The sequence below is a fragment of the Bos grunniens genome, chromosome 21 (genome assembly GCF_055505025.1).
Source record: "Bos grunniens cultivar Pamir isolate PY7600 chromosome 21, Bosgru_T2T1.0, whole genome shotgun sequence".
In the NCBI taxonomy this organism is placed as follows: domain Eukaryota; kingdom Metazoa; phylum Chordata; class Mammalia; order Artiodactyla; family Bovidae; genus Bos; species Bos grunniens.
In genome coordinates this window covers 70,058,660-70,084,853 of record NC_141185.1, presented here as the reverse complement: position 1 = coordinate 70,084,853, position 26,194 = coordinate 70,058,660, and the positions used below count along the sequence as shown (strand labels likewise).

Genomic DNA, 26,194 nt, shown 5'->3' with positions numbered 1-26,194 from the left:
TTGAGCTGACTCTATATAACTCTGTATTTATCACTTCTGGAAATGTGTAACTTAGGGTATAAACGCTCCTTTTGAAAATAAAGCTACAGACCCAGCTTCATCAGAGCTTGGTCTCCCTGTGTCATTTTTTTTTTTTTTTTCCTTTTCACTCTTTTTTTCTCTCTGTTCTTTTTTTAGGATGACTACTTAAAACACAGGGGCTCTCTGTTCACTTATTGCCTGGGCTTCTAAGAGCCGATCAGGAAGGTGCCCTGCGTCTTCACCGGGGAGAGGGCATCCTGAGTCCTAACCCCACCTGAGAGGGCGCCTGCAGACTCCGTGAACAGAACAAGTTCTGTGTCAGGGACTTTATTGGCTTTCTGTGTAAACCAAGGAAGATTAAGCCTATTTTTTCCCCCTTTTATCTATCTTCTTTACTTTCTCTATTTGCCGACGCTGTTCTCCTGAGGGAATCCCTGGATCCAACTGGGGCTGGACCCTGCTAAGTGGCACCCAAAACAGGGTCCCGAAGTTAAGTCTCCCCCATTGTACAGTTTTTCGGACGGCTAGGACTGCACTCAGGATGCCGCAGACCCCCCTGCATAAAATGGGTAAAGTAAAAAACAGTGGGAAGTAAAAATCTTTTTGATGAAGAGATAAAAAAGATAATTTTCTGACACGGGTAACAATGAGTCAAAAGAACGACAACTCTTTATAGGAGTAATCCTACAACTGTTAAACAAAAGAGGAATTAAGTTTAAGAAAGCTAATGTTCAATATTTTTTACATTTGTACAAGAGCAATGTCCTTGGTTTCCAGAAGAGGGCACTGTTAACCTAGATATCTGGGAAAAGGTAAGGAAGCCCCTAAAAACTTATTACACTTTACATGGCCCAGAAAAGGTCCCCACTGACACCTTTTCTCTATGAAATATGATTAGAGACGCTTTAGATCCTGCTCATGAATCTGGTTAATCCACTACATTAATTGCCAACGTGACTTAGTAATAAAATATATAAATAATTTACATTAATTTATTAAAATGTATTAACATTATTTTGTAATTAAATAATATATTTTAATATTAATAAATGTTTATGTAATCTAATAATTTATAAATGTATTACATTTATTAAATAATGCTATTATTACATTATTATATTATGTATTATATATTAATTATACTTATGTATATACATATACATTATATATGATCAATATTTAATATTAGCTATGAATTACATTATAATTATTTACATTACATAAATATTACAAAAATTCATTGTAAATACTTATATTTACAATATATTACTTTAATTAATTAAAATGTACAATTATATAAATACATATATTTATTTATGACAATGCATACATAACTATAAATTATTAATAAAAACAATTTGTTAATTGTTTATAATTAATATACTTCACCTCAAGATGAAAAAGATTTAAAAGAGGCAGCAGCCCGATACAGTTCTAATGAAGACTGGTGTTTTTTAGCTAAAAATGCTCCTAAGAGCTTAAGAGAAACATCTCCAATCAGACCATCTGTAAGATTCAGTCACCAAACAGTTAAAAGATCTCCGGAACAGGGAAAGAGAAACATGGGCCACAAAGTGTTCCTGTAGATGCTTTTGCTCTGTGGAATGTGATTAGAAATGTCCTGGACCCCCGTCATGAGGCTGTTAGATGGCCTGTGGGGAAGGTTATGGCGGTGGATGGTGGTGGGTTTCCACATTCTGCGCAGATCATATTTTTCTGCCATTGATGAAGAAAAGGAGGGAGACTGTGCTCTACCTCCTGAGAAAGGAGGGGACTTACAGGGCACTGCAGCTGGGCGCCCTGGTGAGCCCCCTCCCCCTCTGCCCAAACCTTTAAAAACTTATCCACCACTTTCTGATTTAAGGCGATTGCCGCCGCCTCCTTTTGCGCCTCCTAGGGCCCTCCCGATTTCTGAATCCGGAGGCACCTAACAAGTCAAGAGTCTTCAGAATAGTGTTTTATGTAGTGGTATCCGAGCCAATAATGAAACTTGTAACAGTAGTGGCCTGGATTCTTCAAAAAAAAAAAAAAATGATAATAATCCTGGCTTTAAAATCTGTCTTATCTCCTGGTAGGCCTTATCACACCTTATCACTGGACCTGGCTTTTTTCCCTCAGGCTTTCCTAGGTATTCTTGCTCATTTTTCATGTGAAACTTAGAATCAGTTTATCCTGAAAATCAGTCTGAATGGCTGTTAATTAGGATTGCATTAGATGTTAGACTAATGAGAAGTGACATGTATATGACATTCAATCTGATCATTAAGAACACTGTGTGTCTTCACAATGACCCAAGTGCTTGCATGTGTGTAGTTTCCTCCAGATGGTGTTGAAGTTTCCTTTATGTTCCCTCTGGAAACACTGGGCATCTATACTGGAGATGCGGCATGAATGCAGCAGACACAAATTCCTGCCCTTGGACTTTTGGCTACCTGAGGCCATGAAGATATTCCCCTATGTCATCTACCGGGTTTTCTTTCCTTTCCACTTAGGTTCACTATTCACTTGGAACTGACTTTTGTTGGATCGATTTTATTCCATCTAGATGGGCAGTTAATTAAGCAGCATTTACTTTAAATCTACTTGCCTGCTCACTGGTACTGAGTCAGTGAGTGAATGAATGAAAGTCACTTAGTCGTGTCTGACTCTTTTCAGCCACCTGGACTGTACACTCCATGGAATTCTCTAGGCCAGAATACTGAGTGGGTAGCCTATCCCTTCTCTAGCGGATCTTCCCAAGCCAGGAATCGAACTTGGGTCTCCTACATGGCATGCAGATTCTTTACCATCTGAGCTATCAGGGAAGTCACTGGTACTAGTAGTGTAATAAAGCAAGTACTCATGTATGAGTAGAACTAGATATATCTCAAAGACAGAATCAACTTTATTTTCTTCAACTCATGTCTGGAGCTGGTGGAAGGAAGGAGCCAAGAATGGAATCGTTGTTTGGGCCTGAGAAACAATAAGCAGTGACTACTATGGGGGAGGGGTGGGGGGGTGCACCTGCAGGAACAGAGTAGAGGCGGAAAGTCATGGCTGTGGCCCTGCTGATACTGAGGCAGATCTTAGACTTCAGAATGAAGATGGGAGGTAGGCAGGTGGAGATGAAAGTATCAAGTTATATCTCTGAGCACCATTCCCTTTACAAAATTAGTTCTCTGAAAGCAAAAAAGTATTAAGATCCTCCATGTAGTCAAAAATCTGTGTACACTTTACAGTCAGCCCTCTATAACCTCTGTTTAACGTCTGTGGATTCAAAAACCATGGGACATGCCATAGTATATATTTATTGAAAAAAATACAGGTGTAAGTGGACCTGTGCAGTTCAAATCTGTGTTGTTTGAGGGGTAACTGTGTTTGTAACGCATTTTGCTTATCCATTGCCCATGGATGAACGTTTGTCCCTTTTCTCTGTTGTGAATGGTGCTGGTATGAATATTCGTGTACAATTATCTGTTGGAGTCCCTACTGGCAATTCTTTTGGGTTTAGACATAGAGTAGTTTTGTTTCAGGAAGGAGGACCCCTTCCAGGGCCCAAAACTGGGCTCTTCTCTAACACTCAGAAATGAATTGTCCAAGGAAACACATGTGCTGACAAAGCAAGAGATTTTATTGGGAAAGGGCACCCGGGTGGAGAGCAGTAGGGTAAGGGAACCCAGGAGAGCTGCTGTGCTGCGTGGCTCGCAGTCTCGGGGTTTATGGAGATGGGATTAGTTTCTGGGTGGTCTTTGGCCAATCATTCAAATTCAGAGTCTTTCCTGGTGGCGCACGCACCGCTCAGCCAAGATGGATGCTAGCGAGAGGGATTCTGGGAAGTGGACGGACACATGGTGTCTCCTTTTAACATTTCCCAAACTCTTCCTGTTGGTGATGGCTTATTAGTTCCGTATTCCTTATCAAGATCTCCTGTCATAAGACAACTCATGCAAATGGTTACTATGGTGCCCGGCCAGGGTGGGCGGTTTCAATCAGTGTGCTTCCCCTAACAGTATTGCCAGCTCATAGGTCAATTTTAACTTTTTGAGGAATGTGTGAACTTTTTTCCACAGTGGCCACATCATCTTCCATTCTCCCCAGCAAGATACAGGGTTCCAGTGTCTCCACGTTCTCCCATCACTTGTTAATCCTGTGCACTCTTGTCATATTCTGTTGTTTCTGATCTTTACATTGAAGCTATCTTAGATGTGAGATAGTTTCTCATTGTGGTTTTGCATTTCTAGAGAAAAAACTTGCATTTCTCTAGTGACAAATCATGTTAAGTATTGCTTCATGACCTTAGTATAATCTACATGCAATAAAACTTAAGGGTATAGTTTTATGATATCTGACAGATAAATACACCCATGTACAGCCACCACAAGCAAGATACAGAATGTTTCCATCACCACAAATCTTCTCTTGTCCTTTTCCCAACCACTTTGATCAACACCAGGCAGCCAATGATTTGCTGGTTTCGAGAGATTAGATCTATTGTCTAGGATTTCAGAAAAACCAGATCATGTGTTTGCATTTGTGTCAGACTTCTTTTGTTTGGCATAATAGGTTTTCTGTTGTTGCTTTTTGTTTGTCTTTAAATTTCCTTAATTTATTTCTAATAACCATCAGGGCTTTTCCTGAAAAGGAAATGTCCCCATTTTTTATAACATTTATCAGAAATATATGGATACCATTTTATTTTTTATGCTGTCTGTGGCATTCGTAATTTTTCTTTCTTTTTTTTTTTTTAAATTTGGCTATGCTGGGTCTCAGTTGCAGTTTGTGGGATAAAGTTCCCTGACTATGAATCAAATCTGGGCTCCCTGCTTTGGGAGTGCAGAGTCGTAGCACCAGGACCACCTATTTGTTTTCTCTCTCTTTTTAAAATTGTGTTATAGTCATTTTACATTGTTACATTATTCTCTGCTGTACAATGAAGTAAATCATTTATATGTGCATATATATCTGCTCCCCTTTGAGCTTCCCACCCACCCCCTCATTCCTCTTCTTTAGGTCAATGGAGAGCACCAAGCTGAGCTCCGTATATTAGACAGCTGCTCTCCACTAGCTGTCTGGTTAAAGACCTGAGGATTTTTAGAAATAAATAAAGGAAATTTAAAAACAAACAAAAGCAACAACAGGAATCGTACATCCTAGCAGGGCATACATGTCCCTGCTGGCCTCTCAGTTTGCCCCTCCTCCCTCCCCTGCTGCGTCGTCAAGGTCCTTCTCTGTGTCTGTGCCTCTATGTGTGCTCTGGAGATAAGGCCCTCAGCACCATTTTCCATATACGCTGTGCTTAGCTGCTCAATCCCATTCATTCTGTTGCCTGCAAGGCTCCTCTGCCAAAGGGGATTCTCCACACAAGTATACTAGAGTGGGTTGCCATGCCCTTTTCCAGGGTGTCTTCCCAAACCAGGGATCAAACTCAGGTTTCCCACATTGCAGGCAGATTCTTTACTGTCTGCGCCACAAGGGAAGCCCAACAATAGTGGAATGGGTAGCTTATCCTTTCTTAGGGGATATTGCCAACCCAGGAAATGAACCAGGGTCTCTGGCATTACAGGAGGATTCTTTACCAGCTGAGCTACTATGGAAGCCTATAGATAGACAGATAAACGTATAAATTCATATATATGAATATATATATATATATATATGAAGATACAATATATGTTTTTGTTTTTCTGTCTCATTTCACTTTATGACTGACCGTCCATCCACATTTCTTCAGAGGGCCAACTTTCATTCCTTTAATGCCTCCATAATATTACACTGTGTATATATAGCACTCTTCCTTACCCATTTCTCAGTTGATGGACATTTAGGTTGATTCCATGTCCTGCTGCTGCTAAGTCACTTCAGTCTTGTCTGATTCTGTTCAACCCCATAGACGGCAGCCCACCAGGTTCCCCCGTCCCTGGGATTCTCCAGGCAAGAATACTGGAGTGGGTTCCCATTTCCTTCTCCAATGCATGAAAGTGAAAAGTGAAAGTGAACTCACTCAGTCCTGACCAGCTCTTCCTGTCCCCATGGACTGTAATCTACCAGGCTCCTCCGTCCATGGGATTTTCCAGGCAAGATTACTGGAGTGGGTTGCCATTTCCTTCTCCAGATTTCATGTCCTAGTTATTGTAAATAGGGCTGCAATGAACATGACTGTGCATATGTCTTTTTGAATTATGGTGGTCTCAGCAAACCCAGTGGGATTACTGGGTGGTATTGTAGTTCTCTTTTCAGTTTTTTAAGGAACTTACATACTGTCCCCCAAAGTGGCTATATCAATTTACATTCCCACCAACAATTCATGGGGTCACAAAGAGTCGGACATGACTGAGTGACTGAACTGAACTGAACAGAATAGTGATAGAATAGTGAGTGATGTTGAGACTCTGTTGTGTTTGGTATTCCATCCTATGACTTACTTATACAATGCATAAGTACATTTGAATAGATTCTGATTGACCCTTTGCGCTATATAAAGTTACAGGCTTAGACAAATTCATATTGACAGGTATCCATCCTAAACTATCACTTCCAATTCCCCAACCTCTGCTTATCATCTATGTAGCTTTACCACTCCAAGAATGTCACAATGGGGTCATACTGGGTGCAGCCTTTTCAACTGGATTCTTTCACTTAGCCATGTGCATCTAAGATTTATTCCTGTCTTTCAAGGGTTGATGTTTCATTCCTTTCCACTGTTGAGTGTTATTCCTTTGCATGTATATAGGAGGAAAATAAATTTCCCTCGCCCCTTCCAGGTTCTTGGTTGAGCCCTCCTTCTCCATCATTAAACACAAATTATCAGGAGAAAGAAGTTTAATGAACATGTATACCTTTTGCATAGAGAGGAGATGCCAAGGAAAACTGAGTCACTCCCTGAAATGACCAAAGACTTCACCATAAATAGCTCTTCAACCCCAAACAGAAGAAAAACCCTGAGGGGAAGGCAGAGGCCATTTATGGCAGGTTATCATGCAAAGCACAGTAAATAAACAGATGATTGTTTGCAGATTTAAGTCCTGACTTCTTCACTGATAAGTGTTCCTTCCTTGAGATGTAATTATTCCTCTCCTAGGTTCAAAAGGGGACACCCTTACAAATGGAGATTTCTCTAATAAATGTAAATGTACCTCACAAAAGGGCAACCTCAGTCTTCCCTGGTGAGCTAGCTGCTAAAAATCTGCCTGCTAATGCGGTGGACACAGGTTCTATCCCTGATCCAGGAGTATGCCACATGCCTCAGAGCAGCTGAGCTCATGCACCACAACTACTGAGCCAGCGCTCTAGAGCTGGGGAGCCACAACTACTACATGCAGGCGCCACAACTACTGAAGCCTGCACACCTAGAGCCCACGCTCTGCAACAAGAGCAGAACCAGCTCTCCACAGCTAGAGAAAGCCCTCTCAAAGCAACGAAGACACCGTGTGGCCATAAAGGAATGAACACATTAAAAAAAAAAAAAAATAGGGGGCAACCTCTACTCAGAATTTTTATTATTATTATTATTTTAAATTAAACTAAACTAACTCACGTCAGACATAATTTGGGGTGGTGTGTTCTGGTCCCCTTGATATCTGTGTACACCAATTTGCTTGCACATTCATCTACTGAAAGACATCCTGATTTCTTCAAGTTTGTAGCCATTGTGAATAGAACTGCTGTGCAAAACTGCATCCTCGTTTGCATTTGGATGTAGAATTTCAGAGCAACTGCGTAAATACTGAAAGCATGATTGTTGGATCCCAAGGTGAGACATGTTGAGCTTTGGGGAAAACTACCAGACTGTCTCTCATGGGGGCTGTACATGCATTCCACCAGCAATGAGGAATTGCTGTTCTTCCTCACCCTCCAGCAATTAGTATTCTCTTATATTTGGAGTTTAGCAGTCCTAAGAGGTGTGGTGTGATATATCACGATTTTAATTTTTAATTCCCTGATTGTACATGATGGTGAGCCTGTGTGCTATTTATTTTTAACAACTAAGGACATTATGACATGTGTTGCAAATTGAGTAAAGTTTGAAGTCATATGCCAAGTGAAAAAAGCTAAACAGAAATGGACAAATAATCTATGATTCTACTGTGAGATGTCCAGATAAGTCCACTGCAAACACAAAGTAGAATAAGGCTGCCAGGGGATAAGGGGAGTTGGACCTGTTGGACTTGAACAAGGGCAAGTGACCGTGCACGATGATGGTGGTGGTCAGTCAGTCAGTCAGTCAGTTCAGTCGCTCAGTCGAATCTGACTCTGTGACCCCATGAATCGCAGCACGCCAGGCCTCCCTGTCCATTACCAACTCCTGGAGTTTACCCAAAGCATGTCCATTGAGTCGGTGATGCCACCTAACCATCTCACCCTCTGTTGTCCCCTTTTCCTCCAGCTTTCAGTCTTTCCCAACATCAGGGTCTTTTCAAATGAGTCAGCTCTTCGCATCAGGTGGCCAAATGTTGGAGTTTCAGCCTCAACATCAGTCCTTCCAGTGAACACCCAGGACTGATTTCCTTTAGGATGGACTGGTTGTAGGGACTCTCAAGAGTCTTCTCCAACACCACAGTTCAAAAGCATCAGTTTTTCTGGGCTCAGCATGAGACACAGGACACAGCCAGCAGTAACACCTTCTCACACAGATTTCCAGTCAGTGCCTGTCAACCTTCTACACCCTTGGTTTCTCTCCTTTGGGTCTGAGAGCTCAAGGCCTCATGAAATTGAGGTGTTCTCCTCCTCAGAAAATGGAACCTAGCACACAGCCCCATGCCTCATTCTGCCAGCCAAGGCTATCAGCTCCTCTTACTGAAGAGCCATGTGTCACACGTGTCCTATAGAAGTCCTCAAATTAACAACAATGCCAACAAGAAGACCTAGGGTGGGGGAGGGCTGAGCTTAATGAAATTATCACCAGATGCGCCAGACTGCCAGCTGCTAAGGTATGTGGCATCAACTTCCCACTGGCCTGACATCTTGGAGGTCATGTCCTCAAACTGGTGACAAGACACCTATGAGGGACACTCTGGCAACATGATCAGCAGGTAGTGAGACCTGTAGGGAAAAGTGGAAGTGGACAGAAGGTGGATCCTGCAGCAAGAGCAGGTTCTCCGAGTTGCTGTGCTTGGCATGTTCTATGCTTAGTTGCTCAGTCATGTCTGACTCTTTGCGACCTGATGAATTGTAGCCCTCCATGCTCCTCTATTCATGGGGATTCTCCAGGCAACAATACTGGAGTAAGGGATCTTCCCAACCCAGGGATCGAACCCACGTCTCCTGCATTGCAGGCAGATTCTTTTTACCGTACAAGCCTTCCCAGAAGAGAGATTGTAAATGGAACTGAGTAAAGGTCAGGTTATTTGACCAGAGACCAAGTCCTTGGCCTCTGAAAGCTCTTGAATTTTTATTTGCTTTGCTCTCACTACTGTTTCTTGACTTTCCAAGAACTTCAGAAGGTTAGGAGATAGGGAGAGGAAAGCAGTGAATGATCAAGGAGAATTGTAGTCCTACAACTAAACTATGATCCTAAGATATTGTCTTATATCTTATATAAGACTTATATAAAAAGACTTTCACCGCCACAAACCCAACTCAGGAGATATTCAGAGTTTGAATGTTGCCAAAGAAATTTTCATTTCCTTCTTTCATATTGCATAATGCATCCTCCTTAATTTTCAGTCTCTAAAGTCTAAATTAATGGGGACACCTGCTTCTAGCAAATGGAGTCAGTGTTGTCTTGCCACCACCAGTATGCCATCATAAAACCAAAGGAAGAAAAAGAGAAGTAAAAGGGACAACACGGTACAGCTTCCAGAAAACAGACCCTTTCCCAAATCACCCCCTTTCCACACCCATCTTGCTTCTTCCCATGTGTCGCAATCTGCTGTCATAATTCAACTGCAAATACACGTGTGCTCAGTCACTTCAGTCATATCTGACTCAGTGCATCCCCATGGACTGTAGCCCACCAGGATTCTCTGTCCATGGGATTCTCCATGCAACAATAATGGAGTAGGTTGTCTTGCCCTCCTCCAGGCGATCTTCCTGACCTAGGGATCAAACTTTTATCCCTAGTCTTCTGTGTGTCCTAAATTGGCAGATGGGTTCTATACCACCAGAGTCACCTGGGAAGCACCCTGCTACAAATATACTTAACAGTAAATGCACTCCAGGCCTGTTTGGTCTCTCGTCAATCAAAAACCACCAAGATTTGGTCAGAACTGAAAAATTCAAACAATAAAATGTTTGTAAAGACAAACTACACTCAAGGAATCTGTATGCCTCCGACCAGTTCAGCCACAAATGACACCAAAAGGGAGAGTCTAACTCTTTCTGGGGAGAGGGGTGCCCCACTCCCAGCCCGATGGTTGTTAGGTCCCCCAGCATGGCTTTTGCTCTAGGCCAAAGCTGTCCAGTGTAATGTACTATGGACTACAAACTCAAGCTCCATATAATACCTTAAATTTTCTAGTAACCACATTTAAAAACATAAAGAAGCAGATGAAATTAATTTTCAAATTATATTTTAATCCAGTAAACAAAAAATATTATCACTTCAACATGTGATCAATATGTCACAAGTCATGTCTGGCATGCAGGTAAGTCTGACCTTATTTTGATGACTAAATACAATCCTTTCTAAGACAAGGTGCCACTCCTAGGATGGGAAGCTAAAATGGGAACCCCTTTACCTTGGGAGTAAGCCTCTCAGGTAAAACACAAGACATCTAGTTAAATTTGGTTTTCAGTGAATAATTTTTTAGTATAAGTACATCCCAAGTATTGCAGGAGATGGACTTCTACTAAAAAAAGAGAAAAATAGTTTTCATTGTTTCCCTAAAATTCAAATTTAACTGGGATTCGTGTATTTCTGTTTGGTAAATCCAGCCACCTAAAAAGCATGATTAGAACAGATTTCTTCTTTAGCTAAAAGAGAGTACACCAGAGGTGAGTGAACACAGCTCCCTCCCATCAGGGCCAGAGTTAACGATCACGGGAGGATGACTTGTCATCAGGTGGCCAGTAGAGTTCAGAAGTGCAAAGGTGCATCTTCCTTGGCCCAGAAGAGACCACAAGGTACTGGCAACCCCACAAAAGACGAGGAGATAAAGGCAGAGGAGATGAAGGCAGAGGGAGAAGACATGGCCAGTTCAGGAAGCAGCAGCAGGTGATGGTGCCCAGGAGGTCACAGGCCAGCCTGCTGGGGACCTTCACAGTTCAAGGTGTGAAGCGCTCTTCCCAGGGTCCAGTGGTGATCACACCTGCAGGAAGGTGCACAGCTAATCAGTAGGGGGTCACTGAAGCCCAGTGGCTACTCTGCTCCACCCTTGTTTCTTTTCCATGAAGTTTACAAAATATCCGTACATCCTGTACTCCCATGAACCTTGTACAAGACCTTTATCTTAATGCAGCAACTGCACCTTTCCAACCTGCTGTAGGATTTACTTTACCAATCAAATTGCTCTTTATTTTTACTTTATGTACTAAGAACTCTCACAATGGGTGACGAGAGAGAAGTATTGTGTCCAACTTATTAGATATTCCTTAGTATCTTCCAAGTGAGAGTGGTGAAACATGCCCCCCAAATTCCTAAAATTCTTCAGAATTGCAAAACAGTAGTACCTGGTTAAAGCTAAGGGGCACGGTGATCCGAGAACCTTGGGGGAGATGTGTTTCAGGTTAATTTAGTATTGAGCATGTGTATGGCTTGGAGGAATGATTCAGAGCATCTCATACAGTAGATCAGGGTGGACCTTAAGAAACTCCAGTTTTAACAGGTGATGCTAACACGGCTGGTCCAGTGATGACACTTTGAGAACCACTGACTTACACAAGGAGACAGCTTCCACAGAAATTGAAATGGCACTTTTTGAGACACTTACTCTATTCTATTCTGAGAGCTTCCTCACATGGAAAACCCAGATGCCAACTTGAAAATTAGCAGAGTAGCTCTTCCACAACTAAGGTTGTAAAGAAAAAACAATATGGAGATGCATTGGAAGGGAGAGATAGAGTCTAGTCAGGACCCATACTCCTGATGGGTGACCCAGAATTAGGAGGGGACATTACCAACTTGGTATCTTCCCTGGGAGGACATGCTGAGCACCTCAGCCCTGGTGACCTGAATAAGGAAGACAAGCCCCCATATCTTGATTTGAAACCAGCAGAGCTACGTCTGGGAGACAGCTGGGGGCTGTGGTAAGCCAAGACCCCATGCTTAATAGGTTAGTGCCAAACTTACTGATGCTGAATGTTGTCAGTAATGACGCTCAATGTAGCCACAGGTCACATGGGAAAGAGAATTATATACTAATTTTGGGACACGTGCCAAAGGGGCAAGGATTTCTTGAAACTTCATCCAGGGATGAAATCACTTGACATTTAAAAAAATCCTCCCTGTACCCAGCTGTCCCAGTGCTAGCAGGAGACTTTTCTGACATGCCTAACTTACCTTGCTAGCACTGCTTGCCCTGCTATGTCTCTGCATTCCCTGTGGAACAGACATATCCAGCCCAGCCATGCCCACAACGCTCCTCCAAAATGGCTTTGCCCTCAAGAGCCTGGATTCCCACACAATCGCCTCCTTTCCTACCATTCACAGTGGGTGGACTCAGCTGTGACTTGCATCCCCTCAAGGTGATTCCCACTCCAGGTCAGCTCCAGCCACAAGTACACCTGCAACTGTTGAGGTGGGGCTTACATTCAGCTGCACTGGGGGCCAGCCAGACCCACCAGCATGCCCAAAGCAACGTGGGTACATCTAACAGAACACCAAACTCAGCCTACACAGGAGACACCCTGGATTTCCTGTCTCTGGTGACCTGGGGGAACTGTTCCTTTGGGCCGCATAGGAGACACTCTACAAAAATCCATGTATTCAACATGGAGACATAGTTCATCTACCTAATATTAATGCATAGAAACAAAAAGGCAAAATAAAGAGACAAAGAATCTATGCTAAATGAACAGCTAAGACATAAACTCAGAAAAAGAACTGAACAAGATGGACATAAATAATCTACATCAAATGACTGCAAAATAAGGGTCATAAAGATATTTACTGGGTCTTCCCTGCTGGTTCATTTGTTAAGATTTTCCGGACAATGTAGGCAACAAGGGTTCAACCGGTGGTCTGGGAACTAAATCCCAGGCTGTGGGGCAAGTAAAGCTGCATGTCACAGCTGTTGAACTCATGCACCCTAGAGCCTGTGCTCCATAAGAGAAGACAGAACGATGGGAAGCCCACGCACCAAAACTGAGTGCAGCCCCCACTCTATGCAACTAGAGAAAGCCAATGACACAGCAAGCCCCAGTGGACCCATTAAATAAACGAATAAAAGATATTTACTTCTATCAGGGGAAGCATGAAAGAACAGAGTGAGAACTCCACAAAGAGGCAATAAGTATAAAAAAGAACTGATTATAATGGAAGAATACAATAACTGACATGAAAAATACAGCAGATGAGTCAACAGATTGGGTGATTCAGAGGACAGATCAGTAAGCTGACACACAGAGCAGTGCCGGTGCACTGGGCTGACCCAGAGGGAGGGGGCAGGGAGGGAGGGGGCGGGGCCTCAGGACGGGGAGCACATGTGCACCCGTGGCGGATTCATGTCAATGTATCACAGAACCACTACAGTACTGTAAACTAATTAGCCTCCAATTAAAATAAATACATTTATATTAAAAAAAAAAAAAGAAAAAGAAATACAGAGTAGTGGAAATCACCCGATCTGAGCACCAAAAAGAAGAAAATAAGCCAAAAAATTGAGGATAGTTTAAGGCATTTGGTGGATAATATCAAGCATACTAACATTCACATTATAGGAATTCAAGGAGAAGAGAGAAAGATAAACTCTCCCTTGAAGAAACAATGGCTGAAAATTTCCCTATATTGTTGAAGGAAACACACCCATGTCCAAGAAGCACAGAGAGTCCAACACAGGGTAAACCAAAGGAGAAACATGCCAAGATATATACTAATCAAACTAAGAAAAACTTAGCAAAAAGAGAAAATATTAAAAGCAGAAAGGGAAAAGCAACAAATACCAAGGGAATCCCCATAAGTTTAAGAGCTGATCTTTCTGAAGAAACGCTGCAGGCCAGAAGGGTGTGGCATGATATACTTAAAGTTATGAAAGGGAAAAACTTACCAGCAAGACTACTCCAACCAGCTACGACCTCACTCAGATTCAAAGAACTCAGTACCTTTACAAATAAGCAAAAGTTAAAAAATTCAGCACCACCAAAGTAGCTTTACAACAAATATTAAAGGATGCACTCTAGGCAGGAAATAGAAGGGAGTGAATAGACATGGGAAAAAAACAGAATAATAAAGTAAATAATAGTATCATGCATAGCAATAATTACCTTACCTATAAATGGATAAAATGGTCCAACTGAAACACAGACTGGCTGAATGGAAACAAAAACAAGTCCCATATAAATGTTGTCGATAATACATCCACCTCAGACCTAGGGACACACACAGACTAAAACTGAGGGCCTGGAAAAAGGTATTCCATGCAAATAGAAATCAAAAGAAAGCTGGAGTAGCAATTCTCATATCAGATAAAATAGACTTTTAAATAAAGACTATTACAAGAGACAAGGAAGGACACTACGTAATGATAAAGAGATTGATCCAGGAAGAGGATATTGCAATAATAATACACACACATCCAACACAGGAGCACCTAAATACGTAAGACAAATACAAATAACCATAAAACAGGGAATCGACAGTAAGAAAATAATACTAGGGGACTTTAACACTCCACTTATACCAATGGACAGATCATCCACAAAGAAAATGAATATAGAAACATAAGCCTTAAATCACACATTAGCCTAGATGGACCTTATTGATATCTTTAGCATATTCCATCACCAAACAGCAGAATACATTTTTTTTTTTTCTCAAGTGCACATGAAACACTCTCTGGAATGGATCACATCTTGGGTCACAAATCAAGCCTTGCAAAATTTAAGAAACTGAAATCACAGCAAGCATCTTTTCTGATCACACTGATACATGATTAGGGATCATTTATAGGAAAATTTGTAAAAAACACAAACACATGGAGAAACCAAACAGGTCACTGAAGAAATCAAAGAGGAAATTTAAAAATACCTAAAAACAAATGGCAATGAATAAATGACAACCCAAAACCTATGTGATGCAATAAATCAATGCTAAGAGGGAAGTTTATAGCAATACAAGAAGCCTACCTCAAGAAATGAAAAGAACATCAAATAAACAACCTAATCTAACACCTAAAGAACCTAGAAAAAGAGGAAAATGGCTACAAAACCTCCAAAGTTAGCAGAAGGAAAGAAATCATAAAGATCAGAGCAGAAGTAAATGGAAATGAAGGAAACACGAGCAAAGATCAATAAAACAATAAGATATGTCTTGGAGAACATAAACAAAATTGACAAATCATTAGCCGGGCTCATCAAGAAAAACAAGGAGAAGACTCAAAGCAACTTGAAATGAAAAAGGAGATGTTACAACAGACCACACAGAAAGACAAAGGGTCATAAGAGACAATTAGAAATAACTGCATGACAATAAAATGGATATCCTGGAACAAAAGGACAAATTCTTTGAAAAGTACGATCTTCTAAAGACTGAACCAGGAAGAAATAAAAAATATGAATAAATCAAGCACAATAATTGAAATATTATTTAAATTAAAATAAATTAAATATTAATTTAAACAAATTAATTTAATATTTAACAGTTAATTTAATCAATATAATAAATTAATTTATAATATTAATATAATAAATAATTTAATATTTAATAATTAAATTAAATCAATAATTTAATTTAATAATTTCGATTATTAAATTTAAAAATATTCAATTACTCAAGGACAAAGGAATCGTCCCATTGGGACAATTTGGTATCCACGTGGGAAGGTAAGTTGGATCCCTACTTCACAAAACACCACCAAACCAATTAGACACATACTAAAAACCAACAATTGAAGGAAAAACTTTACAAAATTTTGAACAATTTTTGATGAGGGAATATCTTTTCTTTAAATTGAGGTATTGGTGATTTACAGTAATTTGTTTGTTTAAGGTGTACAGCAAAGTGATTTAGTGATTCAGCCTCTCAGGTGCTTCCTTGGACAAAATTCATTCCCTTTGGGACGCCTCTGGGCCATGCCCTCAGAACAGCTGCTGCTGCTAAGTCGCTTCAGCCATGTCGGACTCTGTGCGATCCCATAGACCCACCAGGCTCCCCTGTCCCTGGGATTCTCCAGGCAAGAACACTGGAGTGGGTTGCCATTTCCTTCTCCAATGCATGAAAGAGAAAAGTGAAAGGGAAGTCACTCAGTCCTGTCCGACTCTCCGTGACCCCATGGACTGCAGCCTACCAGGCTCCTCTGCCCATGGGACTTTCCAGGCAAGAGTACTGGAGTGGGTTGCCATTGCCTTCTCTGTCAGAACAGCTAAGAATCCTGAATAGGCAAAGCAGCATATGGTGGTGCTCGTGGGGGTTTTTAGACTGAATAAATTATTCTAACAATACAAGAAACCGGAGAAGGCAATGGCACCCCATTCCAGTGTTCTTGCCTGGAGAATCCCAGGGACGGGGGAGCCTGGTGGGCTGCCGTCTATCGGGTCGCACAGAGTCGGACACGACTGAAGTGATAGCAGTAGCAGTGGTAGCAATACAAGAAACAAGCCCAGAGGTTAAGAGAGGATCTCCAAACCTACCTTCAAACAGGAGGTCTTGCTCCCTTGAATGTGGGTGTGTGAAACAGCGCTTGGGAAGGGAAGAGGTGTGTCATGAATATTTTGTATGCAAAGGACAAAGCGGTGTGTAGAGAGGATATGCAGGCACGTCCCAGGACACTGAGCACACGGACACATGGACTGGACTCTCAGCCCTGCTCTGGGGGCATCACACTATCTCTACCCCTGACACAGGGTGAGCAGCTCGCACGTATCCTGGAGAGTATGGTCACATGACCTGGACCTGGCCAATCGGTGTGATCCATCCTCTCTGGCCACCGTGAGTGGCTCAGGACTGGGGCGGTGACCAATCAGGGCTCAGGGCCGGGCCTCACACTGGAATCAAGGGAAGAGGAGGGCTGGTTCTGCGTGAAGGAGTGAGGCCAGGGGAGGTCAGGCTACAGCCGTGGGAGGGGAGTGAGGTCAGCCTGGGGCAGTTGGTGGCCTTCCTGCACCCGTCAGGGCAGAGCCGCTGGCCTGAGAAGGGGGGCGCTGCTGAGCCCAGGGGTTGAGAGCGCCGGTTCCTGCTGTGGTCCCCGAGCTCGCCTGAGACGAGGGAAGCCGTCTGCCTGTGAGTCCTCTCCTGCTTGTCTGTCAGCTTGTTTGAACCACACTGGATTTTCTGTCCAGCTGGCTATGTGGAGACCCTGGAAATGCTCCTGTGTGAGTTTTGGCTGGCTTCAGGGAAGAAATGCCAGATGACACTGGGAGACTCCAGTTTAATCTGGATTCAGGTCATATCTCTTGAAAGTGAAGTGAAAGTCCCTCAGTCGTGTCTAACTCTTGGCAACCCCATGGGCTATACAGTCCATGGAATTCTGCAGGCCAGAATACTGGAGTGGATAGCCTTTCCCTTCTCCAGGGGACCTTCCCAGTCCAGGGATTGAACCCAGGTTTCCTGCATTGCAGGAAGATTCTTTACCAGCTGAGCCCCAAGAGAAGTCCAAGAATACTAAAGTGGGTAGCCTGTCCCTTCTGTAGCGGCTCAGCGTTCCCAACCCAGGAATCAAACCAGGGTCTCCTCATGGCAGGAGGATTCGTTACCAGCTGAGCTATCAGGGAAGCCCAGTATCTCTTAAGGCCAGCTATTCATTGATATCTCTTAAGGCCAGATATTAATTGTAGGATTACCCTAATTAGTCTTCATGGGATTAAGCTGGCAACCTGCTAAGGTAGCAATTGATGTCCTCTATCTAGAGGACAAAACGGGGGCTCAAAGAAGTGGGTAACACAGCTACAGCAAGGAAGTGTGTACCTAGACAAAACTCCCAGATCTGTTGTTAGAACTCAGGGAAGCCATGTGGTGTGGCTTGTCCATGTGATAGGGGCTAAGGCACCCAGCCCACACTGGATACTGTGGGGACCTGACTTGGTAACTACCTTCTGGCAGCTCTGAGACTCAAAAGCAATTTGCACTGAGGAGGGGAGGGACACCTCTCTTCATCCTCCCCACCACACCCTCTGGGTACTCCCACACACTACCCCCTTTCTCTTTCTTTGTGAGGGAATAAGTGTCACGCTCATGTGACCACATTAGCTGTCCACTGTTCATGAGCTACCACCTGGAGCTGCTATCGGAGAGGCCAAAGCCTTTGCCCCTGAGTACCTCTCTTTCCTTTGCACCATGGGGTCCCTCTTCCACACCTGCACACCAGAGGCCATTTCTGAGACATGCAGGGACCCTCCTTCAGTTTGCAACAGGTTTCATCCATCGCTGTCCTTTCAATGCTTCCCTTGACACTCAGCTCCTGAGCTCCTTTGTCTGCATTGTGGCCCACCTGGCTGCCACGGGAAGGACAGAGCTGACCATGAATCCAAAGCTCAGATCTGACAGGCAGGAATCTGTGTATAAAGGGCCTGATTAATCATGCTGTAGAGGCTGTAGTGGGCTCCAGGGATCTGTAACCAGGGCTTGGGCCAAAGTGATCCCACAGCTGTTTTAATGCCTGGGGAGAGTTCTGGCTATGGGGGGGTGGGGTGAGTCTCCTGAGGTTCTGAAGGCCCACTGTGCAGGTTCATGGCACACAGAGAAGAGAAGGCGGAGTCCTTCCCTGGAGCTGGTGGGCTATGGGCACAGCCATGGATGACCAGAAGTCTGCATCTCACTAGGGGCCAAGGCTGGCACTGAGGGAATCCTTAGTGAGGATTTTTTTCCTTAAAAGCCATCCTAAGTGACTTCAGCTCCATTGCTTTTTGCCAGAAACCTACAATGATCCCAAGAACTTTGTACACTCCAAGCGTGGTGACTGGACATAGAGCCCAGCACAGACCGAAGTCAGTCCTGCCCTGAGTCCCACGGGCCAGCCACACTCTCTCCCTTCCATGGCCTGGCTTTCTTCTGCCACGACTCCCAGAATGGTGGAAAGGCAAGTGTGGTCTCAAGCTGAAGGGCCCAGCGTGGGCTCCAAGCCCCTGGGGGTCCCCTTGGGACGTCTGGTGGACCTAGTTCCCCCTGCCGTCGGGAAGCTCTCTCTCTTGGGGAATGTCTTGTTTCTTTGCTTTCTGTTGTGATGGAGCACTCCAGTTATCTCAGGGCGATTGGGAAGTCTGCTGGTGTTATATGCTCCTGCCTTAGATGGGGAAACATTATTGCTGCATTGACGCTGCTCACTCGATACTGGGTATCTGTTAAACACAAATGGCAAGGGGAACAGAGCAAAACAGAAAAAGAAAAATGGAGAGTTGCTGGGTTGCTTCAGGTCTCACCTGTGATTAAGAGTGTGTACAGCCTGCATGTGAACCTGGGTTCCCACACCTGCCAATTACCAGGTGCCAGGTGCTGATTTTAGACCCCCAGCTTCACTAAGGAGTCATTGACAGATACAGTTTATGTGTATTTAAAGTCTGCATTGTGATGACTTGATGCCCATAGACGTCGTGGAATGATTGCCCCACATACACATCGCCTCAAATGATTAACTCTGTGTGTGTGTGTGTGCCTTTTATGTTGTTCTTATAATCCATGAACACAATACAGATAGCTCTCCATTTTTTTTAGATCTTCTTTATCTTAGAAGTTTATAGTTTGCTGTATGTCTTGCACATGTTTAATTAGATAACTTGATATTTTCAGTGCCATTATAAATTCCTAATAGAGATAGAATTGACTTTTCTATATTCCCTTGGTAAATCCACTTACTTCAAATCATTCTAATTGTATTTTTTTATGTATACACAATTATGTCTGCAAATAAGTGCTTTTTTTCCCCTTTGCAACTGTGATAACCCTTTCCTTTTTCTTGACTTATTGTACGGACTAGGATCTCCAGTACATTGGTGAACAGAAGTAGTGAGAATAAGTATCCTTGTGTCTATCCAATTATCAGAGGAAAAGCTTTCACTATTTCACCATCACACAGGATATTAGCTTTTTTGTAGATATTTTTATCAAAATATGTAAATTCTTCTGTTAGTTTACTAAGCAGTTTTTTTTCTTAGTCATGAACTAAAATTATTACATTAAATTTTCTTAAGTTTATCTTCTGCAGATTTTGAAACAGGTGATTTTTCTTTTATGTGGTGATTTAACTTAAAAAAAAATTTTGTGATTCTAAAACAACCCCAACCTGATCTCAATGTATTCTCCTTCAGTTGGACTTTGTTAGTGTTTTATTTAGGATTATTTCATCTATACTCAGAGTCTGTAATTTTACTTTCTTGTACTTCTTCCTGGTTGGTTTTAGTATCAAGGTTATGCTAGTCTTATAAAACAAGTTTGCAGAGTGTTCCTTGTTTACCCTGAGAATTCCTGTGAGATTACTGTTTTCTTCCCTAGATTTTTGGAAAAATTGATTGGCAAAACCAGTTGGTTTCATTGTGGGGAGGCTTTTAATTTCAGATGTAATTTTTTTCATGCAAATAAAATTTTCTCATATTGTATGTCTTCGTGGGTCTATTTCAGTAAAGGATTTCCCCCTGCTAGGAATTTATTGAGATGAGCAGACTCTCCAAATAGTAAGTGAACTGTGGTTCATAATATCTTTCTTATCTGCAAGATGTGTTGTCTCCCCTTTTAAAAATCCTTGATGCTGGTGATTTGTGCTTTGTCTCTTTTTCTTAATAAGTCTCTCTAGGGGTTTATCAGTTTTATCATTCCTTTCAAAGTGCCAACTTTTGGCTTTCTTTTTAAAGAAACTTCATATTTGCTTTCTGTTTCCTTGTTTTCTGCTCTTTTTTTTCCATCTGCCTTGTGTTTCATTCTCTATGGTTTTTTTTCTGGTTTCCTGGGAGAGAGGCTTAATTGATTTTTAGCCTTCCTTCTTTTCCAGTATACGTGTTTAAGGCTTTAAGTTACCCTCTAAACATAGTTCGCTGCATCCCACAAGTTTGAATAAGCCAGATTTTCATTATCTTTTATAGAAAAGTATTTTCTAATTTTCATTGTGCTTTTTAAAATTATTAGTCATGAAATTCTTCAAGCAGTATGTCACTTAACTTCCCAATGTTTGGGGAGGTTTTTCTAATGACCCTCTTTTGATTTCTAGCTTAATTCCATGAAGAGCCCTGTCTTCGTCTTTTTGGGCTACAGTTATAAATCCCAAAGACTAGCTGATAAACAACAGAAAGTTGTTTCTTGTATGCCTGGAGGCTGGGGAGTCCCAAGATCACCAGCAGGTGCCTCATCTGGTGAGGCCTGTTTCCTGGTTCCTAGACTGCCTGCTGCTTCTCCCTGTCCTCGCAGCACGGGAGCCCATTCCCTCCTGGCCTGACCCCTCCCAGAGTGCCTGCCTCCTCGGATCATCACCACCTGTCAGGTGAAGTTTGAGGGCCCATAAACCATCAGCCCATTGCAATCCCTAAGTATACCCTGCATTATTTCAGTCCTTTGAAAAAATTTGAGCTTTCCTAATGGCCCAATATATATTCTTTTTGGTATATGTTCCTTGGGCTCTTGAAAATAATATGTATCAGTGGGAATGCAATGTTCTGTGTGTATCAGTCAGATCAGGCTTGCCACTCATGTAATTCAGATTCCGGTAGCCACGTTGAGTAAAAGCAGAAGTAGGTGAAATTACCTGTAATGTATTTTATTTTAGCACACATAAAATATCATTTCAGTGTGTAATCAACATGATAAAACCTAATGAAATAGTTCACGTTCTTTTTTTCATGCTAAGTCTTTAAAATCCAGTATGTGTTTTAGGCTTTCAGCGCATCTCATTGTAGAGCCAGCCACATTTCAAGTACTTCATGGCTGCAGGTGACTACATACCAGGGGGCCCAGTTCCACGAGAGATGTCTCTTTAACGTCTCCCACTGGGATTATGAACTCGGCTGTTACTCCTTTTCTATTTCTATCAGTTTTTATGTATTGATATTTTGAGGTTATGTTATTAGGTACATTCACATTTAGAATCCTCATCTTCTTGCTAGACTGAACTTGTATCAGTATGAGATGCTCCTTTTTATCACTAATAATGCTTCTTTCTTTAGAGACTATTTGACAGCAATATTGCCACATCAGTTTTCTGTCCTTGTTGGCCTGGGTATCTTTTAGGTTCACCTGTCTAAAAGATATTCCATCTTAACATGTAGCTCTGTGAATAGTGTATAGTTTTCATTGGAATCAGTTTGACACTTTATCTTTTAATGAGAGTATTTGCTCTGTTTATAATGTTGGTATTCAGTGTGTAGACACCGTGTTGCTGTGTGTTTTCTGTTTGTCTCCCCTAGTCTGTGTTCTTTGCTCTTGCCTTCTTTTAAAGCTATGAAGTGTTTCTCTAGTTCTGTGCTCCTCTGTCAGGTTGTTAGGTGCACATTTGCAGACACAGCGTGTGTTTCACACTCAAGACTAACTTAGTACTTTTACTGCCTCCCTGACTTGACTGTTTCCTCCTTGTCACTGTTACACTTTGAACTGTTAGATATATATTTGGCATTAACATCATTGTTTTGTAGAGTTTGTATTTACCCTCACAGTTACCTCATTGTTGGTCTCTACTTGTTTATATTTCTGTCAGAGACTACTTTTCTTTTTCCCAAAGCTCTGCCTGAATATTTTTTAGTTCATGTGTGTGGGTGATGAGTTGTCTCATTTTCATTTGCCCTAAAATCTCTATTTTGCTTTCACTTTTGAAGAGTGTTTTTGTTGAGTATAGAATTCCAGGTTGGTGGTTATTTGTTTTTCAGCATTTTATAGATGCCAGTCCATTATCTTCTGACTTCCTTGTTCTTGGAAAGTCAGCTTTCAGTGTTGCTGTGCCACTAAAAGCCACACCTTTTTTCCTCTGAGTGCTTGTACATTCTCTTCTTGCCTTAGGCACCTGCAGAGCTGCTGAAACCAATGTGTGGTTTTCATTTTTGAGTCAGTGGTCTGATTCTTGAACCAAATCTTGCCACTGTCCCTGTCAGTCAGTTCAGTCGCTCAGTATCTGACCCATTGTGACCTCATGAACTGCAGCACACCAGGCTTCTCTGTCCATCACCAACTCCCCGAGCTTGCTCAGGCTCATGACCATCAAGTCATTGATGCCATCCAACCATCTCGTCCTCTGTTGTCCCTTCTCCTGCTGCCTTCAGTCTTCCCCAGCATCAGGTTCTTTTCCAGTGAGTCAGTCCTTTGCATCAGGTGGCCAAAATATTGGAGATTCTGCATCAGTCTTGGCAGTGAATATTCAGGTCTGATTTGCTTTAGGAGTGACTTGTTGAATCTCCTGGCAGTCCACGGGGCTCTCAAGAGTCTTCTCCAACTCCCCAGTTCAGAAGCATCAATTCTTTGGCGTTCAGCCTTCTTCATGGGGCAACTCTCACATCCATACATGACTACTGGAAAAACCATAGCTTTGACTAAATGGCCTTTGTCGGCAAGTAATGTCTCTGCTTTTTAATATGCTGTCTAGGTTTGTCATAGCTTTCCTTCCAAGGAGCAAGCATCTTCTAATTTCACTGTCTACAGTAATTTTGGAGCCCAAGAAAATAAAGTCTGTCACTGTTTCCATTGTTTCCCCATTTATTTGCCAAGAAGTGATGGGGCCAGATGCCATGATCTTCATTTTTTTGAATGTTGAGTTTTGCCAGCTTTTTTACTCTCTTCTTTCACTTTCATCAAGAGGGTCTTTCGTTTCAGCCCCTGGAGGCATTTCTTATTCCCCTTTCTGTCTTTTCTCCACCATGAGGGTCCCCATTTATACTTTTTAACAACGTAGTTTAACAAGGGGCTCCTTCAATATATTCTATCCTTTTTTTCTCTTATATATATTTTTTACCCGACCCATCCTTCAGTTCACTGATCATCTTTTCAGCTTTGTCCAATTTGATGTTAAGCCCAGAGACTGAATTCTTAAATTCAGTCACTGTTATTGTAAAGTTCGAGAGTCGGTTTTGATTCTCAGAAATTTTTCCTTTTGTCAAGTATATTTTTCAACAGGTGACATTTGCATCTGATACCTCTAGCATACCTCTGATATGCTGATATACATCTGATACCTCTGGATCTGGTTCAGTTTTTTTTTCTCTTGGTCCTGTTTGTTGTTACACCCTCTTTTGCTTTTTTGATTGCATGATGGACATTATGTTTGGAAAACTCTAGAGGTTCTGAGTGATGCTGTCTTCTCCAGAGTTTCCTCTGACACAGACCTCCAGTGGGGACAGAGGTGTCTGTTCACTTAGGGCCTGATAGACTTGTGGCTGGGGGTTCCTTGTAAGCTCAGTCTCAGCAGCCTTCACCCACCTTTCCCCCTGAGCCCAGGTAGGAGCTTTCCAGCATCTCCGTCTGGAAGCCTGGGCTGCCTCCCAGGCTCCCCACTTCTCAGCAGGTCCTGAAGCCTACCGTGTGTCTCCTGAGTACCACGAGGTGACAGATAGTGCTCAACCGGTTTGGGCAGAGTGTTGGGTACGTTTTCTGACATCCGAACTGATTCAGTAGGCCTGCACTCAAATTTTTGTCTTCCCAGCCCAAGGAACCGTCAAGAGCTGTATTAGCCAGCCCCCTCTGCTTGACTTTTACTCTGCCTTTTCTTCACAGAGTCGGCTTTGTTCAGATGGACCGAGGGAAGGAGCGGGCCTCTCAGTCTTCAGCTCCCTCACTGGGCTTCCCTTTTGTTTGAAATCTTTGATTGTGGCTGCCTAAGGACCTCTTTTAAACTGCATTTAGCTTTTCTAGCTCTTGGTAGGCTGACCTACAAGCTGCTTGCATCTGTCACTGGAAGTGGGGACACCCTGGGTGTATTCTGTCATCTGAAGCCACATGTAACAGTCACAGTACTTGTATTGATCAACTTTGATACTGGGGAAAACGAGAACCAGGGGTCCTTGCTTAGTACCCACGGTTGTGTTTCTGGTCAGAATCCCCAGCTTGCCCAGGCTGTTTCAGTGCCATGTGAACTTGGGAAGGAGGTGGAGCAAGCAGCCCACGTGGCCTGGAGACAGAGGAGCCAGTCTCCCCTCTTCCCTTGCCCCTTCTGGCCCAGGGCAGGCCTTGTGATGATGGGCTGCTGGTGGTGGAGGAGAAGGCTGAGGAGGGAGGGTAACGTGACCTGTACTCTGTGACATGGTCACATGTGGGTTTTCTTTTTCAGTTTGAAAAAATGACTGCTTTTAGTCTTCCCTCCAGTTTTACTTTAAGGTGGAAAATGAATATTTTATTAAAGTTGAGCACAGTGATTTTACAGTCTTTTTGAAAGCAACAGTTGAGGTTTTAAAAACACATCTCAGAGAACTCCAGTAGATAAAGTCAAAAAAAGAGAACGTGTTCAGGGTGAACTGTGGGTGGGACCCCAAACTGTACTCTGTCTCTGCCAGAGTGTGTAATTGCTGAGATGGGTGGATATAGGACCCCAAGCACCCTGGGGACTGAGGCCCTCAAGTGACAACAGAGGTCCAGGCTTAGCCAGGAACAAGTGGCCTGTGCCCTAGCTAGTGGAGAGCCTCAAGGGTGGGAGTGGGGCCAGGAGATGGGTGGGAGACTCGGGGGCGGAGGGTGGGACAGCACCTGGTGGGGTCTGGGAGGCGCTGGCTGTCGTGGCTCGAGGCAGGGACACCCCTGAACCTCTACCTTGCAGCCCCCACAGAGCAGAGTCATCTGACAGCCCAGGATCGAAGTTAAATGGGCGAGTTCACAGCAGGTTGAATGAACCCCTGTGGGTTCATTTTAAGTGCCTGGAGTGAGGTTGGTCAAGCCCTTGCTGAGCTCCAGTGTGGGAGTCAGTCAGGGAAGACCGAGCTCAGGGGGAGAGTGAGGGGCAGCTAACGTGGTGAGTCCTCCTCAGCCGGGTGGGTTCTGGGGACGCCCTTGAGTTCATGGGTGCCCTTTCAGTAGCCTCACTGGAGACTTGTTTGGGGCTTAAAGGGGGCAGAAGCCCACTTAGAAGACGTGCTCATTCCCAGGTGTGATGGTTTCTGAAGGAGTTTATACTGGTTGGTTCAACTGTGACCCAGTACCTTGCAGAGTCATGTTTGACAGGGGGCCTGAGCCGTGGGCACAGCCTTCCTTCTCCTGCACCCCACACTCACCTGT

At 43.0% G+C, this 26,194-nt stretch overlaps 1 protein-coding gene, 1 long non-coding RNA gene and 1 pseudogene across 8 annotated transcripts in view; 1 reads left to right on the top strand and 2 right to left on the bottom strand.

Annotated features, from left to right (window-relative positions):
- Positions 1-26,194, bottom strand: part of LOC147349945 (ankyrin repeat domain-containing protein 26-like) — a 510,210-nt pseudogene that overhangs the window by 322,675 nt on the left and 161,341 nt on the right.
- Positions 10,492-17,048, bottom strand: LOC147349954 (uncharacterized). 2 transcript variants are annotated; one of them, XR_015150614.1, is made up of 4 exons: positions 16,723-16,994; positions 14,142-14,196; positions 13,047-13,136; positions 10,492-11,246 (listed from the first exon to the last, which is right to left on the bottom strand). It is a non-coding gene; the product is annotated as an uncharacterized LOC147349954 (long non-coding RNA). The 2 variants fall into 2 exon arrangements; XR_015150613.1 differs by lacking the exon at positions 13,047-13,136 and having other exon boundaries at positions 16,723-17,048.
- LOC147349953 (liprin-alpha-1-like) overlaps positions 17,084-26,194 on the top strand; it is a 40,114-nt gene continuing 31,003 nt past the window's right edge. For 2 of the 6 annotated variants that reach the window (XM_086365424.1, XM_086365423.1), the window contains exons 1-2: positions 17,086-17,311; positions 18,941-19,106. The gene's annotated coding sequence lies outside the window, so the exon portion shown is untranslated. Of the gene's footprint in view, positions 17,312-18,940; positions 19,107-26,194 lie in introns of all 6 variants that reach the window. The other 4 variants (XR_015150607.1, XR_015150606.1, XM_086365425.1 and 1 more) reach the window with 3 other exon arrangements.